The 26135-nt window shown below is 46.2% G+C and overlaps 1 protein-coding gene and 1 pseudogene across 1 annotated transcript in view; both read left to right on the forward strand.

Annotated features, from left to right (window-relative positions):
* LOC145361196 (netrin receptor UNC5D-like) overlaps window positions 1-26135 on the forward strand; it is a 473587-nt gene that overhangs the window by 165247 nt on the left and 282205 nt on the right. The gene's annotated exons all lie outside the window — the stretch shown is intronic.
* Window positions 8306-8459, forward strand: LOC145361461 (U1 spliceosomal RNA; annotated as a pseudogene).

The raw sequence follows: 26135 nt of genomic DNA on the forward strand, positions 1-26135 counted from the left end.
ACTAATAAGTTTAAACATTTAAATACTCATTTCCATTCCTTATCTTAAGCTGTCTATATTTCTTCCCTGACAACCCACTGCTTTACCTTGTCCTACATGAATAATGAAGTGCATTCTATCTTACATGTTAAATTGCAAAAGCAACTTTTTTTTAAAAAAATTGAATCTCCACTCAGCTTGCTTCAGTCCCAGTGGTGATTACACACTAACAAATGGAATATTTTAACATTTGACACAAACCTGTTTATCTTGGTGTAAAACCGATTTATATTACATCTCTATAAAGCTGTCAAATGCTTGTATTATTTAAATAGCGGTCCCAGCCTACCCAGTTTTAACCAAATTCATCCAATGCAAACAAAGTACAAGTGAAGCTGAAGCGGGTGTTTCCTTGAAAGGCATCTTTCTAACTCTTCTGTGGAGTGATGGTCGGTGAGCGGAGGTGTATCTAAATACTAATGCTTGTACATTGAAACAACATCATGGTTTGTGGAGACCGTGAATTGGATGCAGTTGGATTTCGAATTTGAGTTTTTGAAGCAAGCTAGGAATGGATTTGGGTTTGCCCAGTCCATTCCAAGCCTTGCCTTTGAAAGTTAAGATTGGGGCAAGAAAACAATTTTTAAACCAGTGCTACCACAGACAATTGAACTTTCCATTTGCTTCCTTCATCACGTTGAGTTGCGCGTTTCCAGAAAAGGATTGGTTGAAAAATTGGAGGAGGAAAGAAAAACAGCAGCGATATGGGGAAAACAGTGGGGAGTTGGGACTCACTGGATTGTCCTTTGAGAGGATTGGTGCACTGTGGGCTGAATGGCCTCCTCCAGTGCTCGGCAATTCGCTTCTTTCTTCAACAGCTGCTGTTGCGTTTGGGAAACGGATGCCTGCCTTCCCTCAGGGCAGTAAGAAGCCTCACAACACCAGGTTAAAGTCCAACAGGTTTATTTGGTAGCAAATGCCACTAGCTTTCGGAGTGCTACTCCTTCGTCAGGTGAATCACCTGACAAAGGGGCAAAGCCCCAAAAGCTAGTGGGGTTTGCTGCCAAATAAACCTGTTGGACTTTAACCTGGTGTTGTGAGACTTCTTACTGTGTTTACCCCAGTCCAACGCCAGCATCTCCACACCATGACTTTCCTCAGGACTCCAGATGTTTGAGACTGCAGGGCTTGACAGTGGGTTGGAGAATGCTTTTGGCACAATGAACTGCGTATAATGTGAAGCTCTGTGAAAGAACATAATGCCCTCGGGTTACTTTGCTTTTAGCTCAAGACCGGTTTCACTCAACATTAGCTTTTGTCAACTTACTGACCTGAGGTGACTTAATGACCTGTGCTTTCTGCCTTTTCAAAAGAATTTCTCCGCGTGTTATCCCACACCCACCCATCCTCTGCAATGCTATCTGCCGATTCTAACTCCAGAGCACACTTTCATGCGTTGGAACATATACCATGTGGCAAAAGAAATGAAATGTCGTAGAGATTATGTATTTTTAAATGCATTACGATTTGGAACGTGCTGGCCTAATGTGTGGTAAAAATAAACACTGCGTAAAGAACATTTTTCTGAGTCACGGGGTAAATTTAAGGGCTGCACGGCGGCACAGTGGTTAGCACTGATGCCTCCCAGCGCCAGGGACCCGGGTTCGATTCCCGGCTTGGGTCACTGTCTGTGTGGAGTTTGCACATTTCTCCCTCTGTCTGCGTGGGTTTCCTCCAGGTGCTCTGGTTTCCATCCACAGTCCAAAGATGTGCAGGTTAGGTGGATTGGCCATGCTAAATTGCCCCTTCGAGTCAGAGGGTCTTGCTAGGATTCATGTATGGGGATAGGACCTGGTGGGAGTGTGGTCGGTGCAGACTCAATGGGCTGAATGGCCTCCTCATGCACTGTAGGGGTTTATTGATTCAATGAAAAATAGGCTGCAGGATAAATTGGATAGCTGTTCCCCAGCCCGGCCAGCACAGGCAACATGACCTGAATGGCCTTTTCTGTGCATTCTGTAAATTTATGTTTCCAGACCGATCCTTCCACAACTGGGTTCAGAACAAGAGCTGGAATTTTCCAGTCCTCTATACGAGCGGCATCTTCCAGCACCGCTGTTGTGAACAGGGATGTCAAAATTCTGGCCAACATGTTGTGTCTCTGGAACAACAGAACAGCCCCAGAAAAGCCTAAGATTTTTGCTAATAGCTGGTGGGAAAAGTGGCATTGAAGCTGTACCATAGAATCCCACAGTGCAGAAGAAGGCCATTCGGCCCATCATGTCTGCAGTGACCACAATCCCACCCAGGCCCTATCCCGTAACCCCACACATTTACCCTAGTTAGTCCCCCAGACATTATGGAACAATTTAGCGTGGTCGATCCACCTAACCCACACATCTCTGGACTGTGGGAGGAATGATGTGGAGATGCCGGCGTTGGACTGGGGTAAACACAGTAAGAAGTCTCATAACACCAGGTTAAACTCCAACAAGTTTATTTGATAATAATCCCACAAGCTTTCGGAAGTGCTGTTCCTTCGTCAGGTGAGTCACTGGCCTGATGAAGGCACAGCGTTCTAAAAGGTTGTGGGGCGGTGGGGGGGGGGCTCTTATGGGTCAAACCAAGTAAACAAACTCAAATTACATTAGGACAAACCGAAAGGTTGTGGGTTTCCTATCAAATAAACTTGTTGGACTTTAACGTGGTGTTGTGAGACTTCTTACTGTGGGAGGAAACCCAGTAAAAAGTCTGACAACACCAGGTTTTAGTCCAACCTATTTATTTGATAATATATTCGCAAGCTTTCGGGGTTAGCCCCTTCGTCAGGTGAATGGAGAGTTCTGGCCTCAGACAGAGCATATAAAGCACAGACAGTTTAGAGATTACTGATTAGAATGCGAATCCTTACACCTAACCTGCTGTTCAAGACCTGAAGTGGCTGATAATGTGAGTGGAAGGAGCACTGATCACAGTTTAAAGAGATGTGTATTGTCTCCAGACAGTACAGTAAGTGAGGTTTTGCAAACCCAGGCAAGTCACGGGGGTTACAGATAGTGCGACATGAACCCAAGATCCCTGTTGAGACCGTCCTCATGTGTGCGGAACGTGGCTATCAGTCTCTGTTCAGCGACTCTGCGCTGTCGTGTGTTGTGAAGGCCGCCTTGGAGAATGCTTACCCGAAGGTCAGAGGCTGAATGCCCGTGACCACTGAAGTGTTCGCCAACAGGAAGGGAACAGTCTTGCCTGGTGACTGTTGAGCGATGTTCATTCATCCGTTGTCGTAGCGTCTGCATGGTCTCCCCAATGTACCATGCTTCGGGACATCCTTTCTTGCAACGTATCAGGTAGACAATGTTGGCCGAGTTGCAAGAGTATTTACCATGTACCTGGTGGATGGTATTCTCACGTGTGATGATGGTATCCATGTCGATGATCCGGCATGTCTTGCAGAGGTTGCTGTGGCAGGGTTGTGTGGTATTGTGGTCACTGTTCTCCTGAAGGCTGGGTAGTTTGCTGCGAACAATGGTCTGTTTGAGGTTGTGTAGTTGTCTGAAAGCAAGAAGTGGGGGTGTGGGGATAGCCCTGGCGAGATGTTCGTCTTCATCAATGATATGTTGAAGACTCCGGAGAAGATGTCGTAGCTTCTCCGCTCCGGGGAAATACTGGACGACGAAGGGTACTCTGTCCACTGTGTCCTGTGTTTGCCTTCTGAGGAGATCGGTGCGGTTTTTCGCTGTGGCGCATCGGAACTGCCGATCTATGAGTCGAGCACCATATCCTGTTCTTATGAGGGCATCTTTCAGGGTCTGGAGGTGTCTGTCACGATCCTCCTCATCTGAGCAAATCCTGTGTATACGGAGGGCTTGTCCATAGGGAATGGCTTCTTTAACATGTTTAGGGTGGAAACTGGAGAAGTGGAGCATTGTGAGATTGTCTGTGGGCTTCCGGTGCAGTGAGGTGCTGAGGTGACCGTCCTTAATGGAGATGCGTGTGTCCAAGAATGCAACTGATTCTGGGGAATAGTCCATGGTGAGTCTGATGGTGGGGTGGAATTTGTTGATATCATCATATAGTTGTTTCAGTGATTGTTCACCATGAGGCCAAAGGAAGAAAATGTCATCAATGTATCTAGTGTACAGCATCGGTTGAAGATTCTGTGCAGTGAAGAAGTCTTGTTCGAGCCTGTGCATGAAGATGTTGGCATATTGAGGTGCAAATTTGGTCCCCATGGCTGTTCCATGTGTCTGGATGAAAAACTGGTTGTTGAAGGTGAAGACATTGTGGTCCAAGATAAAGCGGATGAGTTGTAAAATTGCATCTGGAAACTGGCAGTTGTCAGCATTGAGTACTGAGGCAGTCGCAGCAATGCCATCGTTGTGGGGGATGTTGGTGTAGAGCGCTGAGACATCCATTGTGACGAGGAGTGTCCCTGGTTCAACTGCTCCGTGTGTGCTGAGTTTCAGTAGAAAGTCCGTAGTGTCGCGACAAAAGCTGGGGGTTCTTTGTACAATGGGTTTCAGGATGCCCTCGACGTAGCCGGAGAGGTTCTCACACAGAATTCCATTGCCCGATACGATGGGACGGCCAGGTGTGTTTGCCTTGTGTATCTTTGGGAGGCAGTAGAGATCTCCAATGCGGGGAGTACGTGGAATGAGAGCACGGAGGGTGCTCTGAAAGTCCGGATCAAAGGTCTTGATCAGATTGTTAAGTTGACGAGTGTGTTCTTTGGTCGGATCTGTGGGTAATTGTCTGTAGTGGTCCTCATTGTTTAGTTGTCGGTACACTTCTTTACAGTAATCCGTTCTGTTCAGTATGACGATGGCCCCTCCTTTGTCTGCTGGTTTGATGACAATGTTGCGGTTTGTCTTGAGAGCGTGGATGGCGTTGCGTTGTGCTTGGGTGATGTTCGGGGCTGTCTTGTGAGTGCGGCTGATGAATCTGGTGTTAACGCACCTCCTGATGGTTTGGGCATACAAGTCCAGTCGAGGGCAGCGGCCTTCCGGAGGAGTCCAATTGGATTCCTTCCTCTTAGGCTGTTGCACTGCGGATCTCTCTGTCGGCTGTTCTGGTTCATCGACTGTCTCATTGTGTTCGTTGCTGGCCTCTTGGGGTTTGTGTCGCACTATCTGTAACCCCCGTGACTTGCCTGGGTTTGCAAAACCTCACTTACTGTACTGTCTGGAGACAATACACATCTCTTTAAACTGTGATCAGTGCTCCTTCCACTCACATTATCAGCCACTTCAGGTCTTGAACAGCAGGTTAGGTGTAAGGATTCGCATTCTAATCAGTAATCTCTAAACTGTCTGTGCTTTATATGCTCTGTCTGAGGCCAGAACTCTCCATTCACCTGACGAAGGGGCTAACCCGAAAGCTTGCGAGTATATTATCAAATAAATAGGTTGGACTAAAACCTGGTGTTGTCAGACTTTTTACTGTGTTTACGCCAGTCCAACGCCGGCATACCCACATCATGACTACGGAGGAAACCCATACAGACGCCACACAGTCACCCAAGGCTGGAATCGAACCTCGGCCCTTGGTGCTGTGAGGCAGTATTGCGAGCCCGCTGTGCTGCCTGTGCAGTGCCGAGGGCAGATTGCCTGATCATGATATGCTCCTCTAACCACCACCTCCCCCCCCCCCCCCCCACCCCCCCAAAACCCCAAGTGATACATTCACCAGAACTCCTTTGCGAGGTCCGCTCGCCAGTGCACGCCTTTGGTCGTCATAGATGCTGGTCTGCCGCCATGGTGGTCTGAGTGGATTTTGTTCCCCCCCACAGGGCAGGCACATGATTCAGGAATATCGGCCTGATCATGAAATGTTAAATGTATGGAAGTGATGTTCCTGGTGCGTCACTGGTTGGGCGCAGGTACAATTGTGACACCCTTTACGTTGACGTGAAACGCGAGCCGAGCCTCTTCTGAGATTTTCCACCCCCCGTCGCCAAACCTAACCAAAAAACACAGGGATGGAAGATCGCAGCCGTAGCTTTCATCGGAGGCTCAGTGGTTCAGCGTAATCCTGCAAACTGACTTCAAAAACCAACCCCGATGGATGGACCAGAAATCTCTTCTCTGCTTTGGCTCAGACCACAACCGTCCAGCTCAAAACTCTGTGCATCCCAGCATGAGATGGTTTTACTCCACACTTCCAATTTCCACTTGCACATATTGATGATGGGGGGTTTGGGGCCTCTCAGTTGTTCCCTGAAAAAGGAAAGAGTGCTTTTCTATTCAGGTTGCCACTCACTCTCTGAGGATTCAATCCCCTCCCCATCCCCAAGGGAGGATGAGACAAAAAGACCTCATGATACTATCATGGAATCCCTATCGTGCAGAAGTAGGCCACTCAGTCCATCGAGCCTGCACCGACAGCAATCCCACTGAGGCCCCCTAACCCCACATATTCACCCTGCTCGTCCCCTGACACTGAGGGGCAATTTAGCATGGCCAGTCAACAGGACACCACATCTTTGTGAAGAAACCAGAGCACTCAGAGGAAACCCACTCAGGCATGGGGCGAACGTGCAAATTCCATACAGACAGTGACCCGAGGCCGGGAATTGAACCCGGGTCCCTGGTACTGTGAGGCAGCAGTGCTAACCACTGTGCCAGTCATCATGAGACTGGCTTGGCGATTCAATCGTCCCGCAGATGATTAACCAGCTTCCCCTTCAACACATCTGCACCATTCAATTCAACAATAAGCTGTACTGTCTCACCACTCTCCGGGTCAACAGATTTCTCCTGATTTCCCCCTCGGATGTTTCAGCCCCCATGTTGAGTCGATAGTTTTGCAGGGTGGAAAAATGAACGATGGAGGAGGTAGGGGAGAGGAGTGGTGGGAACAAGTAATGACTGGGGGAAATGGCTGGCGAAGGAAATACAACGACTCCCATTGCTGTGTTGGTCTGGTCTCCCCAGAGGTTGGCAGTGAGCCGCAGTCATAGATTCACTGCTCTATCGCTGATCCAGGGCACTGTCACAGCCCAGTAGCAGAACACCACTCAATCCAAATTAATCAGTTAACTAAAGCAGTGAGAGCCGTCAGCGTATCCTGCACTGTGGGATTATTTCACAGTTCCTGTTGTGAATTAATATCATTGATATCGTATATCACTGAATCTAATTAATGGCCCAAATCAATGATCCTCATCACTCACTTCTCTGCAAGGGGGGGATTAGATGTGGAGGCGCCATCACATCTGCGGTCAACACAGTAAGAAATCTCACAACAGCAGATTAAAGTCCAACAGGTTTTTGGACTTTAACCTGGTGTTGTGAGACTTCTTACTGTGGGGGGATAAAGGTGGTGAGTTTACCCCCAGACAAACAGCAACATGGGTGCAAAATTCTGAGTCAGAAAAGAAGAATCTCGTTCACATGATCTCGCTTCTCCCCACACATGCCAATCAGTGACACAATGAGGTTCCCAACCAGAAAGCAGGAGCCTCATTGTAATGAATTAGCATCTTATTAAATTATAAAGTCCACCGAATCCCTATAGTACAGAAGGAGGCCATTTGGCCCATCAAATCTGCACCAACCACAATCCCATCCCCAGAACTCCATGCATTTATCCGAGCTATTCCCCTGATACCAAGGGGCAATTTAGCATAGCCAATCCACCTAACCTGCACATTTTTGGATTGTGGGAAGAAACCAGAGTACCCGGAGGAAACCCAGGCAGACACGGGGAGAACGTGCAAACTCCACACAGACGGTGACCCAAGCTGGGAATCGAACCCGGGTCCCTGGCGCTGTGGAGCAGCAGTGCTAACCACTGTGCCGCCATGCCACCCAAAGGGTTTCACTGCTGTATATCTCCCCCTGCGTTGGGATTTCAGCACCAACCCCTGCCACCACCACCGCCCCCCCCCCACTGCCCCAAAATTTGTATCAAATTTTTATAAATGGGAACCAGGCAGAGGGAAGCTGTGCGGAGCTAAGTAGAGCCCCTGGTGCATGAGGGAGAGAGAGGGACATTGATACCTGGAAAGTATTCTGCCACTGTCCCTGGGTAGACTCCATCAAGATGGGGATTGTGCGTGTGTGGGGCTCCCAGTGAGGTGAAGGGGTTCTGTTTCTTATTAAAAATCAGAGATCAGTGATCATTTGTCCCCCAGCCTAATGGCGTGAGTCACGCCTGCAGTTATTTCCTGCACAGATGCTGTACAATTTGGAGAGAAAGGCTGCATGCTGGTTTTCTGGCCTCATCGGGGACTTGGTGCAAAAAGAAGGAGAAAATTCCACCCCAGAGTTGGATTATTCTTGAGTCCAGAATATTTGATTTTGATTTATTATTGTCACATGTATTAACATTTCAGTAGGGGTGAAACCATGATCAAGCAGGTGGTTCACCCAAGACTGGGCTAGCCCATTGCACTTCGGGTGTGCTGATGCCTGCAATGCCCTCAAATGAGGGATACTGGACTGCAAAATTTGTAAACAGTATTATTTCTTGCGTGCTGTACAGACAAAGCATACCATTCATTGAGAAGGAAAGGAGAGAGTGCAGAATGTCGTGCTACAGTCATAATTAGGGTGCAGAGAAAGATCAACTTAATGTGAGGTAGGTCCATTCAGAAGTCTGACAGCAGCAGGGAAGAAGCTGTTCTTAAGTTAGTTGGTACATGACCTCAGACTTCTGTCCCTTTTTCCCAAAGGAAGAAGGTGGAAGGAGAATGTCCGGAGTGCATGAGGTCCTTAATTATGCTGGTTGATATGCCAAGGCAGCAGAAAGTGTAGACAGAGTCAGTGGATGGGAGGCTGGTTTGCGTGATGGATTGGGCTATATTCATGAACCTTTTGGAATTCCTTGTGGTGTTGGGGAGAAATAGCAAAGCCAAAATGCGAAGCAGGTCAGTCCATAAATGTAGGAGATGTCACCGGTTAGTGGGTGTGTACCACTCATGAGAACTTGGCCAGTTCTCTCAGAAGGATTTCTACCCAAGTTATTGACTGTTTTGTCAGCTGTTGTTATTTGTTTTTGGGGATGAGAGCATCCTTGGCAAGACCAGGAATTATTGTCCATCCCTGATTTCCTCTGAGAAGCAGTGGTGAATTACTTTCTTGAACCGTCACTGTTGATGTGGTAAAGGTCCTGTTAGGGAAGGAATTCCACAATTTTGACCCAGTTACATTGAAGGAACATTTCCAAGTTAGTGTCGTGTGTAACTTGAAGGTGAGCTTGCAGTGTGTGGTGTTCCCCTGCATCGACTCCTCTTGGGTTCTGAGGGTTAATGGTTGCTGGTTTGGAAGGTGCTGTGGAAGAAGCCTTGGTGAGTTACTGCAGTGCATGTTGTGGATGGTACACACTGCTGCCACTGTCTGTCGATGCATAAAGTAATAATTGGGCTGCCAATCAAGCAGGCTGTTTTATCTTGGGTGGAGTTGAGCTTGGAAAGTGTTGTTGCAGCTGCATTCATCCAGGCAAGTATTCCATTACAATCCTGACTTGAGCCATGTTGGTGGCACATAGGCTTTGGGTCGATCCTCCAGAAGGAAGTTTTCAGTTGTAGCCAATAAAATAAAACAAGATTTACACCAATTTATAAATCAAAAAAAAGTTTCAATAAAGAAACTTTATTACTCCAACACTTGAGGCCTCCCCCAGGACCATTTGAAGCTCTCACAAACCCCAGCAACAACTTATTCATACTGAGTCAGCTGACCAGAACATAATTTTCTCATTGGTTCCATGGGTTACAGGGTCAGCTGACCCTTACAACATGTTACCATTGGTCACACTGCAACAGATCCTTTCTTATCATTGGTTACATTCTAACAATGAGGAGTCAAGAGGTGAGAAACTCACTGCAGAACTCCAACACTGGGGAGTCAGGAGGTGAGATACTCCCAGCCTCTAACGTTTTGCAGCAACATTTTCTGTTTCCATTTTGCTTTTTCAGCATTTGAAGTTTGGCACTGAAATTTACAATTGGGAGGATAACATTCCTTTATCAGCACTGGCATCTACCGTTGTGGCAAGTGGAGGGAGAATGATTTGGGAATGAAGTCACGGCGAGGCGAAAGGGAAATAAGCATCAACTCAAAACTGAAATTGGATTTTTTTTCTGAAAATCGGTTTTGTCACAGAATTTGCAAATTATGCAGAAGTTAGGTGGGAATCAATTGCTGACACAGTTGAGGTGATGATAAATTGCTTGTGTCATGTTGCCCATCTTTCATCCGTTCTGGGTACTGTATCTTCTTACAAAATTGCTGGTTCAGAAACACATGGACACTTCAAGTATGTCACTTGTCTTTGAGTCTTCACTCTGATTGCTAGCTATGAGTTCTGTGAATGGAAAGCAAAACTACATCCTTCTTCCAGATTTATAAAAGAAAAGGCACTTGCGCAAAAGTCAATCCTTACTTGGTCAGCTCCATGATTGTAACCGTCGAAAGGTGTCGAAGTATTCTCATCTGTCTTGTGCCCACATCACACCTTCAAGCCTTCTTCAAGGGTGGCACAGTGGTTTGCACTGCAGCCTCACAATGCCAAGGATCCGTGTTCAATTCCAGCCTTGGGTGATTGCCTGTGTGGAGTTTGCATGTTCTACCCGGACCTGCGCACAGATGTGCAGGTTAGTTGGATTGGCCATGCTAAATTGTCCCTTAGTGCCCCAAGATGTGTAGGTTACAGACAGTCCACAGCTCATGTCTGGTAAGTAACCCTGTCGGCTCATGCAGAAGCCAGTTTGCACACAGCAAACTACAGGCACTCACCTAACAAAGGAGCAGTGCTCCGAAAGCTCATGATTCCAAATAAATGGACTTTAACCTTGTGTTGTGAGACTTCTAACAGAGAAGGAAGGAGCTGATGATCTGTTATCTCCATTTTTACGCTGTTCCTGTCCTCATTTCTACCAGGCAAGAGGCATTAAAAGCTCTCTCACAGTGGTTACCTTCACTGTACTCAACACGTGCTTCCGTCTGATTAACATGCAGTAAGTGAGGCCTTATTTTAATATCGTATTGGAGGGATGGGGAAGTTGGAGCAAAGCTGCGTCAATAGACATCAGCTAACTAATACTGCGCACTATCTCCATGGTCTGCAAGGAAGTCTCATCAAAGAATCTCCCAAGGCCCTGGCAATTAGTAATGACAGAACCTCATCAAGAGTTTGTCAGTAGCTTCAGCTGAAAATACCAATTAACAAGAGCGATCTCTTGGGCAGGCTGGTATTATTATAAGCTTCAATACCCAGTCAAGTCTTGGCATTCATGTTGTTTCGTCTTTAACATTTATGTCAGCCGCATAAATTTCCTGCTGAAACGCAGCACCGACTCCACTCAGGCAGTGGCGAGGATCTGAAGTTGTTTACACCACACTTCACTCTCAGCCCTCTCTGGGGGATCAGCCATGTAAAATTCTGTTTTACAGAAATTCGCAAATTAAATGGCACAGCTGTTGGAAGCAAAAGAAAATCACTGAACTTCAAGAACTGGGAACGAGGTATTCAGTAGCTTGACAGCAATTCAGTCTTAAAGAGAAAGTCACATTGCGCAGTGCATGCATTGGAAATGGTTCCATGGTTACAGAGAAAGGTTGAATCGGTTAGGACTTCATTCCCTGGAGCTTAGAAGAATGAGGGGAGATTTGATAGAGGTGTATAAAATTATGATGGATATAGATAGAGTGAATGCAAGCAGGCTTTTTCCACTGAGGCTAGGGGAGAAAAAAAACTAGAGGACATGGGTTAAGGGTGAAGGGGGAAACGTTTAAAGGGAACAGCTGGGGGGGGTTCTTCAAGAGAGTAGTGGGAGTGTGGAATGAGCTGCCAGATGAAGTGGTAAATGCAGGCTCACTTTTAACATTTAAGATAAACTTGGACAGATGAGAGGGGTGTGGGGGGATATGGTCCAGGTGCAGGTCAGTGGGACTAGGCAGAAAAATGGTTCGGCTCCGCCAATAAGGGCCAAAAGACCTATTTCTGTGCTGTAATGTTCTATGGTTTTATGAAGGCACAGCAGCTCTGTTAGTCTCTGAAAGATAATGGTCGTGAATGAGGGAATTATGTGAGCCTCTCTTGCCTGTATGAAGACATATAATACAAGGAGTAGGAAGAAGCCCTGTTGCCCTCTCGAGCCTGCTTCGCCATTTAATAAAATCAAGGTTGTTAGTTTCAAATGTGCATCCTGCCCATTCCCAATATCGCCCACCCCCTATATCACATTCTCCCCCCCAACCAAAAACTTACCACTTCTTCAAAGACTTTGAGTGGGAATTATGGCCATGGCCAAGCGCACCCCAAAACCAGAAAAGCCCATCCAAGGTCAACTAACCTTTGCCTGGTCCGCGAACCGCCTGTTCCGATTCCTGTGGCGGGCGGAACGTGGAAAACCCCATCCTTTGTTTCCACTGCCATTTCAGGAAGAGGATTCCAAATTCTCACGATTCTTGGAGAAGTATTTTGCCCCGTCTCCATTGCAAATGGACAACGCCTTTTTTTAAAACAGTGACAGTCTGACAAGACATTTGCTTGGAAATGAGACAGGAGAATGACTGTTTTTCCAGTCTGTACTCCACACAGACATGGAGGCCAGAATCGTATCACCATTCACGCCGATGGGATTTTCCATCCTGCTTCAGTGAACGGAGGTTTGTCTGGCCACAATTCTCCGACCTTGCTGCAGCGAGAGCGTGGCAGGTAAGGTCACAGCCAAAATCTTGTAAAGTCACCCCAAAAGTTCTGTGCAGACTCATTCACTGACAAGGGGAGCATTTATTGCCCATCCCTAATTGACCTTGAGAAGGTCCTGGTGAGCCACCTTCTTGAGCCACTTCGCTTCACGTGGTGTGGGTACTCCTGCAGGACTGCCCGGAGGGAATTTAAGAATTTCAATCCAGCGACAGGAAAGGAAAAGTGACATCCTTCCAATTCAGTATGATGCATGACTCGGGGGAGAACTTGCAGCTGGTGGTGTACCCGTGAAACTACTTTTACCCAAAAGAGGTTATGGATTGGGAAGGTACTATTGACTGGGCCTCAGTTATTTGCTGTGCGCATCTTGTATTTGGTACACATTGAAACTGGTGGAACCTGAAATCATAAAATTTGCAGTACAAAATTAATTGATTGTACCACTATCAATTGCCATTAAAAACCCATCTGGTTCACTCCTGCCCTCTGGGGAAGGAAACCACTGCTCTCTGAGTCTGTCCCCCATGACTTGAGTCTTAACTGCTCCTCTGAAATGGCCCACTTTTAAGCCAATCCCTTCAAGGATTTGGGGTGGGTGACAAATAATGGCCTGGCCAGTGACACCCAGATCCCATGAAAATAATTTTGAAAATACAAATATTTCGGGTGCCTCAGGGTTCATCAATTTAATTGAGTTTTAAGACTGTGAGGTGTACAAAGAACAAAGAACAACCCAGCACGGGAAACAGGCCCTTCGGCCCAATGAGCCCGCGACGCCGCATCACCCTACACCTATTCTACCCTGCGTGTCTACGAATGGAACCCCTAACTTAGCCAGATTCAGGGGAGAATAGTGTCAATTTGGTAAAACCAATCAGCCTAAGAGCACATCTTTGGGGTGTGGGAGGAAACCGGAGCGCCCGGAGGAAACCCACGCAACCACAGGGAGAACACACAAACTCCCACAGACACAGGCCCAAATCCATGTATCTACACAGCTAGCAGTGCTAGTCACCAAGCTGTTGCGGCGCCCGTCTACCGGTCCAGGATCAAGCACACACACCGACACAAAGTACTAGGCCACTCCCGGAACCTCCAAGAGCAGCCCACGCACGACCCACCGTATGCATGCCCCTCGTTTGACACGAGGTGGACCTCCACCTGCGGAATAAAAAGACAAAAACGTTAATCTTACAAGTCTGCTTTTCCGGTGTCTCCTGAGGTTCTAACCTTATTTAATAGCCCCTACCATAATCCTCCATCCTCGTTTCACTCATGTGTCTATCTAACTGAACCTTAAGCGAGTCCAACGTTCCTGCCTCCACCACCCTACTCGGTAGTGCGTTCCATACCCCCACAACTCTCTTCGTAAAGAACCTTCCTCTCACTTCCAAATTATACCTTTCCCCCCTTCACCCTTAGTGAAGAAGTATTTGATATAGAATCCCTACAGTGCAAAGAGGCAATCCAACACTTTGAGTCAACACTGACTCTTTTAAATTCATTCATGAGACATGGCTGTCACTGGCTGGGCCAGCATTTTAGTCCATCCCTCGTTGTCCTTGAAGGCCAGTTGAAAGTCAATTACATTGTTGTGGTTCTGGCCACATGTCGGCCACGCTGGGTAAGGATAGCAGATTTCCTTCCCTAAAGGCCTTCCCTAATGAACCAGATGGGTTTTCCCGACAATCAGCAATGGTTTCACGGTCATCATCAGATTTTTAATTCCAGATTTTTTTTTTATTGGATTCAAATTCCACCATCTGCTGTAGTGGGATTCGAACCTGGATCCCCAGAACATTAGCTGAGTTTCTGGATTAATGGTCCAGCAATAATACCACTGGGCCGTTACCTCCCCAAAGAGAATGCTACACTGGCCCCCTCTTTCACCTTATCCTCACAAACTCACACATCTGCCTCAGCAGATCCACCGAACATCCCTGGACATGAAGGGCCAATACATCTAACCTGCACATCTTTCCGACTGTGGGGAGAAAACTGGAGCACCCGGAGGAAACCCACGCAGACATGGGGTGAATGTGCAAACAGTATGTGCGAACTTGTATGTGAATGGATTGACAGGTGACTGGAAGGTTAAAGGCAGCTCCACATTGGTTTAACACTGCAAATTGCTTCAAGGTGTTTCACAGGCAGATTTGGTGAAAGCTGGTCATCGGCAAGGAGCTGGGGAACAGGGAGCTGAGTTGGCCAAAGCTGTAATGAGGGAATCGGGAAAGACACAGCTGGGTTTGGAATGGGTAGACCCGTCTACGTTGGTAGAACAGAGGAAGAGCGGGCACTAATTTCAAAGTGATTTTGGCTTTTGAGATTGAGGTTGGCTCGAAATTAGGCTGAGAAAGTACAGGGAAAATGAAGTGATTTCTGTCTGGACCCTTTGAGTGGAGATAAATTGGCGAACTGAATCTGAACAGTTCACAATTTTAAGTGAAGCTCTGTATCACAATGAAAACTCACCTTCGATAATAATTCATAAATCCTGCCCAACTGCTCCTGAACCCTTAAGTGTTTAAAACAAGTGCAATTTTCGATCCTGGAATGGGTTTTGCAATCTCTGCTGTAAATGGCTTGCAGCTGGCAGCAGCAAAGGACAAAGTTCAAAGTCCAAAATTCAGAATCCACATCCTCAGAGAACTTGTGCTGAATACACAGTGGGGTATCTTCAAGGCAGCCTGCAAATCTCGAGCAGTCGGGCAAGATGTAACCAGCATGCAGGCCTTTGCAGGCCGTGTGACCCAGGTTATTAAAATTGGGTGGGAGTTTCAGGGAATTTTGATGGAAGCTGGCTTCAGTAGAGGTCCCTGTTGTCCTTGTACGGGCATGATGGTTCATTGCCGAGGTTTATAAATGTGGACGAGTGACATAATTGCTCAGAAATATATTGTGTAACAAATGGAGTCACACCGAGATGGCAGGGTGGCACTGAGGTTAGAGTTTCATTTGATTTGATTCAGTCATGAGCACTGCTGCCTCACAGTGCCAGGGACCCAGATATAATTCCGGCTTTGGGTCACTGCCTGTGAGTTTGCATGTTCTCCCTGTGTCTGCGTGGGTTTCCTCCGGGTGCTCCGGTACCCTCCACACTCCAAAGATGTGCAGGTTAGGTGGATTGGACGTGCTAAATTGTCCCAAGATGTCTCGATTAGAGGGATTAGCCATGGCAAATGTGTGCAGTTACAGAGATAGGGCTGGGGAGAGGGATCGGGTAAGATACTTTTTTGGAGAGTCAGTGCAGACTCGATGGGCTGAATGGCCTTTTTTGCACTGTAGGGATTCTCTGATTCTAGAAGTAAGCAGCCACCAGATGTGCTGCACCTATCACAAGATACATACCGTACCTCGCTGTTTTGAAGTTTACTACATCATGGAACTCCACATTGAATTTGTGTAGTTCACCCTCAGTGCAAAAGTTGATCGAATAACAATAAAGAACTGGTGTGAAATGCCCTAGATTACTACGCCAACCATATCTGAGTAGACTGCTTTCTGACATAACAGACACACAGGTAATGGTGAAGTGTATGTGCAAGCTGAGTATCCCGGCTGGTGCAGGTGGGAATTAATTGAACTAATAAACGTATCACTCACCTGCGTTTCTGTTAACAGGTTTTTGGTCTATTGCAAGGGGCTTCACGAAACATTTCTGCAGAGTCTGTTCAATAAGGCGCCCACAAGTGCCTATTTTGTGCAGAGAGCTCGGGTGCTATAGGCAAGCATGGCACCCTCCAAATTCCAGCCAATCCTCCCCTTTTCATGACTCCTGACACTCGGATTTTGTTGAATATGTAGGTGTCAAAGGCATTGCCAGGAATCTCTTGAGGTTGCAAGCCAAGCCAGTTCAAGGAATGAATATTCCTTTGAAGTGGTGGGATGAGCAATGTGAAAGAGGACCCATCAGCCTGTGCATTCTGGAGAAGGCACATCTCACTGTTAATTGACACTTTGCTACTGTAATTGACAAACAGTGGCAACTGTTCCATTTGTGTCGGGTTGCGAGAGATAGTTTGGCTCAGCAACTGCCTCCTAGCCCAGTATGCATCTTGCGTAGCATAGCTCTTTGGAAAATAAACTGGTAATGCTGAACCGGATTGGTCAGAGTAGGAAGAGTGGGAGAGAATGTCTAAACAGATTAATCAGGAGAAATTCGAGTATGATCGGAAGGTAGCTGGCAATGTAAAAACAATTGTAAAAGTTTCCACAGGCATTTAAAAAGGAAGCAAGTGTTTATTCTTGAGATAATGACAAGAGTTAAGATCATAATATGACAGATGAAATGAACAAATATTTTGCTTCTGTCTTCAGTATTGGAGAAACAAATAAAATTTCTTTAATAGCTGTAAATCAAAAGGTGGAAGGGAGAGAGGAACTTGGTGAAATGGTATTCACAAGGGAAGAGGTACTCAACAAATTAATGGACATGCAGGCTGAAAGCTGATCTTTCTCTGAAACCTAGCTGTGTCTATGACACTAAATTCTGCCCCTGCTCCTTTCTTTCTCCCCTGTTAACTCTATGAACGGTATGTTTTGCCTGTATAGTGTGCGAGAAATAATACTTTTCACTGTGTCCCAATACATGTGACAATAATAAATCAAGTCAAATCAAATAATCCTTCTGGTCCTCATGGACTTAATCCCAGGGTTTTAAAGGTGGCTAATGAGGTAGTCAATGGGCTGATGTTCATTTCACAAAATTCATGAGATTCCAGAAAGATTCCATCAGAACGTAGCAAAATGTGATCCCTATGTTCAAGGAGGGAGCAAGGCAGAAAACAGGCAACTATCAGCCAGTTAACTGTCTGTTATGGGGAAAGTGCGAGAATCAATCATTGAAAAGGTTAAAGCTGGAGACAGAGGTTTTATGAAAGGGAGATCAGCTTTAACTAATTTATTGGAGGTTTTGGAAGGAGCATGTTTATGCTATGGATAGAGGGGAACCTGTAGACATACTGTACTTGGATTTCCAGAAAACATTGGATAAGGTGCACCATCAGAAGTTTATTGTGGAAGATTAAAATTCATCGTGTAGGGGGTCATGTAATACCTGGATATAAGGTTGGCTGGCAAGAAACAGAGTGTGCTCAATTGGGTCTTTGTCTGATTGGCAGGATGTGACCCCGCAGGGGTTTGTGCTGGGGCCTCAATATTTTACAATTTACGTCAATGATTTAGATAAGAGGAGTGAAGGCATGGCAGCTAAATTTACAGATGACACAAAGACAGGTAAGTGAAGTATGTTGTGAAGAGGATGTGTGGAGGTTAGAGATGGGTTGAGTGAGTGGATGAAAATCTGGCAGATGGAGTATAATGTGGGAAAATGTGAACTTCACTTCAGCAGGAAGAATCGAAACAACAGCATCTGACTTAAATGTGGAACGGCTGCAGAATAGCAAGGTGCAGAGAGATCTCGGTGCTGCAGACCGTGTGTCACCCGGTTAGTGTGCAGGTACAGCGTGTATTCAAAAAGTCTGATGAAAAGCTACCATTTGTTCTGGGAGGAATTGAACATGAAAGCAATGATGTAACACTGCAGTTATCCAATGCATTGACGGGACCGCAGGCATGATTTTCCCAGTCTTCTGTGCTGCTGTAGTAATGCAGCAGGCTGGGAGCTAACAATGGCAGCCATATTATGGGATTCACATTGGACATCAAGGTGTCCACATTCTCCCAGCTTAGTTTTTCTGACATAATTGAAATTTCCATGTGATAAGTGGGATGGGATGGAATTCTCCAGGCCCGTTAGTGACCCCACCACCCCCCACCCCTCCTCCTCCAACCGCCCTCCCATTTCCTCTCTGCTGGGAGTGGTTCCTTCCAGCGGGGTTTACAAGTGCCTTTCACTAACAGGGAACAGGTGGCCTGACTCCTCTGGAGGGAAGAGAAGCCATTGAGCAACCCCCCCCCCCCCCCCACCCCCCATGACTTTGGGGATAAAGGGGGGGGTGCCTCTTAGTCATTGGCCTGGCACTGCCAAAGGGGCACCTTGGCACTGCCCATCAGGTACCAGGCAATGCCAATCGGGTAGGGTGAGGGGAACCCGCTCCCACTCTGCAATTGGGATCACTGGGAGACACTGGGAGGGAGGAAGGAAGTGAGGGTGATCGGGGTTGGCTATCTGGGTGTGATGGGGAGGATAGGATGATGGAGGGATGTGTGGAGGAGAACAATCGGGCTGGCCAAGGGCATCTGGGAGGCCAGCAATCGGGGTGATGGGAACAAAAGGCCAGCGATTGGGTTGGCCAGTGATCTGGAGGCCAACAATAGGGCGCCACTGCGCACGCGCCCATCTCCACTCTGACAGATCAGCGCATGTGCAGTGGCCCACTCAGTGCTATTCTGACAGCCTTTCGGGCAGGAATAGGCTCTGCCCATCACTTTTCAGAGGGAATCCTAGTTAGAATTTCGGAGATTCATTTTGGAAAACACATGAAAACAAATGGTGGGATTTACTTCCATTTTCCCACACTTTGGGACCTTTAAATTTTTTTGGGAGAGTCCCAGTCAAACATCTTGAATACTGGGTGCAGTTTTGGTCTCCTTATTTAAGGAAGGAAGTGAGTGTGTTGGAGACGATTCAGAGGAGGTTCACCTGGAATCAGTGGGGTGTCTCAGGAAGAAAGGCTCATCAGGCTGGGCTTCTTTCCACTGCAGTTTAGAAGAGTGAGGGGTGACTTAACTGAAACATACAAAATCCTGAACAATCTCGACAAGGTGGGTGTGCAAAGGAGTTTCCTTTCATTGGGTGAGTCGATCCAGCGGGCTCTGTTTTAAAATCAGGAGTCGCCGTTTTCTGACAGAGATGAGGAGAAATTTTTTCTGAGGATCGTGTGACTTTGGAACTCTCTGCCTCAGAAGGCAGTGGAGGTGGGCACTCGTTGAGTATTTGGCAGAGGTCGACAGATTCTTGTTCAGCAAGGAAATCAAAGGTTATCAGAGGTCAGTGGGAATGTATAATCCAAAACACTAACAGATCTGCCATGATCTTATTGAACGGAAGAACAGGTTCAAAGGCCGACTTCACAGAAAGTTGACACGCAAGTTCAGCAGGTCATGGGGAAGGCAAATGGAACGTTCGCCTTATACAAGGGATGAGTTCAACCATACCTGTGAACAGTTGGTCATGTAGGATTCTCAAGGGACTTGACAGGGTCGATGTTGAGAGATTGTTTCCCCTTGTGGGAGAGTCTAGGACCAGAGGACATCATCTCAGAGTACGGGGCCGTCCATTTAAAACAGAGATGAGGAAGAACTTCTTTCCTTAGAGGATAGTGAATCTGTGGAATTCTTTACCGCAGAGAGCTGCAGGAGCTGGGCTGTGAACTGTGTTCAAGGCTGAGAGAGACAGATTTCATCAGTAAGGGAATCAAGGGTAATGGGGACAAGGTGAGAAAGTGGATTTCAGGATCACATTGGATCAGTCATGGTCTCATTGAATGATGGAGCAGGGTCAAAGAGCTGAGTGGCTCATGTCTGCTCCTACATCTAATAGTCTCCTGTTCCTATTTTGTATGTTCCTATGACAGGCAAATTGAAAAGTACAGAAAGATCATGTGCATCTCCCTCCAGTCTCTTCATTGCTTTTAAGCTACTGAAAGCACTTTACTGGGAGGCTGTGGCACAGTGGTATTGTAATGGTAGTGAGTTTACTATCAAATAAATCGGTTGGACTTAAATCTGGTGTTGTCAGGCTTTTTACTATTGTCATGGTAATCCAGAGACCCAGCCTAATGCTGCTTGATGTGTAACAGAGAAAAAGGCACTTGAAGGGCAAGTATTTAGAGAGAGATCTGATGGCTTTATTCGCAATTGTCTCAGTGAAGTTCTCATCAGAAAACAATTGTGACTTTGTACAGCTCATGCTCACACCAACAAGGGACTTTCAGGAAAGGAAAGGTTAAATTCAGCCCCAGAGATTGTGCAACCCTCCCATCTCTGAGCTCTAGAATTCCCACCTTGAACCCTGCTATCCCTCCCCCTTCAAAACCCCCCTCAGTTTTTTCATGGATGTTAAGTGGATGTCTTCCACGTGATGTAAACTGCATGAATGTAAATGGTAATTTCAGTGCGACAGCACTCGATGAAACCCATTAGGAACCCTTATGCTATTTGCGCCCTTTTGCTGAGTTTGCATCTTGCATCTTAAGTTGATGAAAAACAATATCTTGCTTTTGCACACCATCTGTAGTGTAATAACAGTTTATTAAAGAGGGCAGCGGGAGATGACATGTGGATTTGAGCTAAGTACCCAGAAACAAAGCCCAGTTACAAGTTTTTTGCACCATTTCAGACCTTCTGTAGTTTTCTTCTGTTTTCCCAGTTGGTTTTGTTGCAGTGTTTTGTGTTCACCAACAACTGGAGATGATAAGAATATGGGAACATATCAGAATAGAGCTAGACCATTCAGCCCATCGAGCCTGCTCTGCCTTTCAATGCAGTCATTGCTGAGCGGACACTTCAATGCCTTTTACCCACACTATCCCCATCACCCTTTACGTTCCGTTAATCGGAATCTGTGCGTAGACTGTACGTTCTTCCCATGTCTGAACAGGCGTTGGAGTGTGGCGACGAGCGGATTTTCACAGGAACTTCATTGCAGTGTGAATGTCAGCCGACTGTGACTCTAATAAATAAACTTTAAATTATATCTGTCTCTAACTCAGTAACTGAGCCCTCTGGGGTAGAGATTTCCAAAGGTTCACAACCCGCTGTGTAAAGAAATTTCTTCCCATCTCAATCCCAAGTGGCATCCCCCTTACGGTGAAAATTGTGCCCCCTGGTTCGATACTCACCAACCGAGTTACCCACGCCAACCCTGTCTGTTCCTTGAAGTGTTTGGTAGGTTTCATGTGACCATCTCTCATTCTTTGAAACTCAGGAGAATACCAAATCTTTCTTCAGTTCTGCCTTCCACCCCCCAGAACAAGTCTGATAGTGATGGAATTAAACTGTGAAAATGTAAATAACAAGGGAGGACAATGAAAGCAATTTTCGGAACTTGATGACATTCACTGTGGAGCATTACATGCTGACTGCAATTCTGCACACGGTCCGCTATTTAATTTTAGCACAACTTTTTTGTTGCGCAAACCGCATTGTTATTAGATATTACTGAAATTAAACATTTATTACATTTCATTTCATGTTTACTGACCCTCGAAGATTTATTTAATACATTCCAGAAGCTTTCATAATTTAAAGGGTGAGGTTTATTCAGTCATGGTTGTAAGTGTGAGCATTTGTAAATGTCAGATTTACATCCATTTTTAATAAAGATAACATCTTGTTTATTGGGCCGATACCGCTGCCTTGAGTTGGAACGCTAAAAGAGAGACAGAAATCTTGTTCAAAACAGTGCTTGGAAAAGCGGACAGAAATTATTGAATCCTTGAGGACTCGTGCTGTTACTTAATTTGTGTGAAAAGCCCTCTGCAATTACTGAGAGACACATGGAATCTCAATTCCACTGGTGCAGCCAGTGAAATCTGAAAATATTGACAGATACACACACAGCGACTGTTACAAATATTAATGTACACCCAGTATTGACTCGTACCCAAGGACCCCAACAGATATTGTGACATGTCCAGGGACAGCTGCTGAAGTTGATAGCAATATGTATTGATCATTGATTCATACCCAGTAGATTCTGTACTCTTTGGACCTTTTGACTTTGCTGTAATGTTGTAACTAAAATTGTGTGAAGGGAGACAAGGAACTAAATTAAGTTTTGATGATTGAAGGGTGTTCTGCTTTTCCTCCAGTAAACAAGGCTTCTTCTTCAGTTGACTGAGAACATTGCCATTGAATTTGGTGTCACTGAAACGTCCCATACCCACTTCATAGACTGAAATGTATCGACATGCGTGAAGTCTGCATTGGAGTAGCCTCACGCTGTTATAAACTGAGGAACAGGTGTGAGGGGGTATCAAGGTAGAAAATGATAGGAACATAGGAAGGGCTGGAGGATAAAATAAGTATTTAGATGAGCACTTGAAGCGCCCTAGCATACACAAAGCGACAGGCCAAGTGCTGGAACATGGGATGAGAATAGACAGGTGCTTGATGGCCACCAGTGGGCCAAGGGACCTCTTCCTGTGCTGTAAAACTCTGTGGGCAGGATTTTCCTCCCCCTCCGTGATGTTTTTCACGGTGGTGGGAGGCAGCATGCCACTCGCAGGTGGCGGGATCGTATAGCCCCGCCATTGTCAACGGGGTTTCCCATTGAATGCATCCCTTACCACTAAAAACCTGTGACAGAAGGGGGTGCACCATCAGCAGGACTGTAAGATCCCGCTGGCACAAACAGCAGCAAGATTTCTTTGATTTGATTTAATTTGGTTTATTATTGTCACATGTATTAACATACAGTGAAAAGTATTGTTTGTTGCGCACTATACAGACAAAGCATACCGTTCATACAGAAGGAAACGAGAGGATGCAGAATGTAGTGTTACAGTCATAGCTAGGGTGTAGAGAAAGATCAACTTAATTGCAAGGTAAGTCCATTCAAAAGTCTGACAGCAGCAGAGAAGAAGCTGTTCTTGACTCAGTTGGTACGTGACCTCAGACTTCTGTATCTTTTTCCCGATGGTCTCCCAAGAGAGAATGCCCGGGGTGCGTGGGGTCCTGAGTTATGCTGGCTGTTTTGCCGAGGCAACGGGAAGTGTAGACAGAGTCAATGGATGGGAGGCTGGTCTGCGTGATGAGCTGGCTGCATTCACAGTCTTTTGCAGCTTCTTGCGATATTGGGCAGAGCGTATGACGGATTGAGAATAAAATGGAGGACTTCCCACTATCACGATAGTCACATGACGCAATGATGGAATTGTTGCCCGATCACAGCAACCAATCTCCAAGAATTAGTTTGAAAAAGACCCGACATGAAGTGAAATCCCCGACGATGCAGTTTTCTGAACCAAAATAGTATCTTCTTCACAAGAATGCATGCTCACTTACCATATGTCAATGTCACTTGTATCTCAAAATGTTGCTTTCTGACTGTAACCCATCAAACTTGAAAAGGAAAAGTGGTGCAGTAAATCAAAAGAAGCAAGAATGTGACAGCAAGGTTGAAGTCTCATAGAATTCTCATAGAATCTCTACAGTGCAGAAGGAGGCCCATCGAGTCTGCACCGAACATCATCCCACCCACCATATTTACCCTGCTAACTCCCCTGAACTTGGGTCAATTTAGCGTGGCCAATCAACCTAACCTGACATCTTTGGACTGTGGGAGGAAACCGGAGCACCCGGAGGAAACCCACGCAGACATGGGGAGAACGTACAAACTCCACACAGACAGTGAACAAAGCTGGGCATTGAACCCGGGTCCCTGGTGCTGTGAGGCAGCAGTGCGAATCACTGTGCTACCGTGCCGCTCCTATTGCATGTCATTATTGCTACCTTTTCTCTATTTCCCTTTTTGTCCTATTTTGTCTTGACCCAAATGGGACTTCACTGGGTCACTTGTGCTCTTGTATATCTCCTAGACAATTATTGCCCATTGCCAATTTTCAACAATCATTGTCCCACATCTGCCACTTTTAAATGGAGATCAAAGAGTGAACGGGGATTGAGTTTTTGTGGCTTTGCTGTTGACACTTCTTTGAGAACTGATGTACAAGTGATATTGAACAGAATCAACACCACACCATTTCTTGTCTGAGTGCAGTGCAATTGGGACAAAACAGCTTTGACTTCTCTCTCTCAAGACAAAGAGTTGATCATTTTTTTGTGATCGACATTCACTGCTCCCACTTGGCTCATAAACATAATTCAAGATCAGCAACAAACCTGAACTATGTATCTTGATCAGTGGGTTGAGAGTCTTTGGAACTCCTTGCTACAGAGAGCTGTGGGGGCAAGAGCCCTTAGGTATATTTAAGCCTGGGATAGATTGATTTTTGATCAGTAAGGGGACCAAAGGTTACGGGGAGAGGGCGGGGAAGTGGTACATGAGGGATGTCAGATCAGCCATGATCCTATTCATAAAATCCTCCAGTGCAGAAGGAGGCCATTTGGCTCATCAAACCTGCACCGACAGCAATCCCACCCATACCCGATATCCGTAACCCCATGTATTTACTCTAATAATCCCCCTTACACTATGGGACAGTTTGGCATGGCCAATCAACCTAATCTTTGGACTGTGGAAGGAAACCGGAGCATCTGGAGGAAACCCATGCAGACACAGGGAGAATGTCCAGACACCACTGAGACAGTGACCTGAGGCCAGAATTGAGCCCATGTCCCTGGCACTGTGAGGCAGCAGTGTTAACCACTGTGTCACTGAGCTGACCAGTGGATGGTGGAGCAAGCTCGTGTCTGTGAGAGTTTCGACCGGGCGTTCTGGTTTCCTCCCACTGCCTGAAAGATGTGCTGGTTAGGGTGCATTGACCTGAACAGATGCCGGAGTGTGGCGATTTGGGGAATTTCACAGTGACTTTATTGCAGTGTTAATGCACTTGTGACTAATAAAGAAACTTTAAAGCAAGTACATTGGAAGAACTCCATGCTCTTCAGAACAGTGCAGTGGGACCCATAAACACTTACTGGAACAATCAGACTGTACCTTAATTTCCATCTCAGCTGAAGGATGAAGCTTTCAACTGTGCAACATTTGGTCAGAACCAAAGCGGATTGCGTGCTTAAAATATTTCCTGACACCCTGGTGTAATGCTTAAAACTAGAAATTCCTCAGAATGTGGTAGAACATCCCAAACGTTTAAGGTTCTGGGTTATTTTGTGGCAGCTATGATAACAATCCTGATATAAGGTTCAGTGAGAGCTCTGAAAAGCTTTTGAGTATCTTTGTTCATATTTGCTGTTGTCCAGTTGTAGAATCATAGAATCCTACAGTGCAGAAGGAGGACATTCGGCCCATTGAGTCTGCACTGACCACAATCCACCCAGGCCCTATTCCCATGCATTTACCGTAGGTAGTCCTCCTGACATTACGGGACAATTTAGAATGGCCAATCCACCTAATCTTTGGACTGTGGGTGGAAACTGGAGCAGCCGGAGAAAACCCATGCAGACACGGGGGGAGAACGTACCAACTCCACACAGATAGTGACCCGAGGCCAGTATCGAACCCAGGCCTCTGGTGCTGTGAGGCGGCAGTGCTAACCACTGTGCCACAGAGAGTTCGAGGAGCACAGCTAACTAGGGTTGATTGATCTCCAGCCATCAGAAGCACAGGAGAGAAAACAAGTTGCCATTGGCATGAGTAACAATTGCACTGTCACTTTCGTTTCCATTATTGGGTGTGAAACTGTTGGAAGTGGCAAAATTGGCTGTTTGGTCGACAGTCAGGAGCCATCCAATTGTGTAATAGAGCATCTGTTTACTTGGCCCGCTGATGCACTCTCACTGGAGTCCTGTAACCTCAAAAAGGAAACTCAAGTGCCCAGTCAGTAATCAAAAATTTACAGTCACTCCGAATCAAACATTTAGATTTCTAAACCAAAATAGTCAGCAAA

This window comes from Carcharhinus amblyrhynchos, chromosome 34 (genome assembly GCF_965287045.1).
Source record: "Carcharhinus amblyrhynchos chromosome 34, sCarAmb.v2.hapA, whole genome shotgun sequence".
Taxonomy (NCBI): Eukaryota; Metazoa; Chordata; class Chondrichthyes; order Carcharhiniformes; family Carcharhinidae; genus Carcharhinus; species Carcharhinus amblyrhynchos.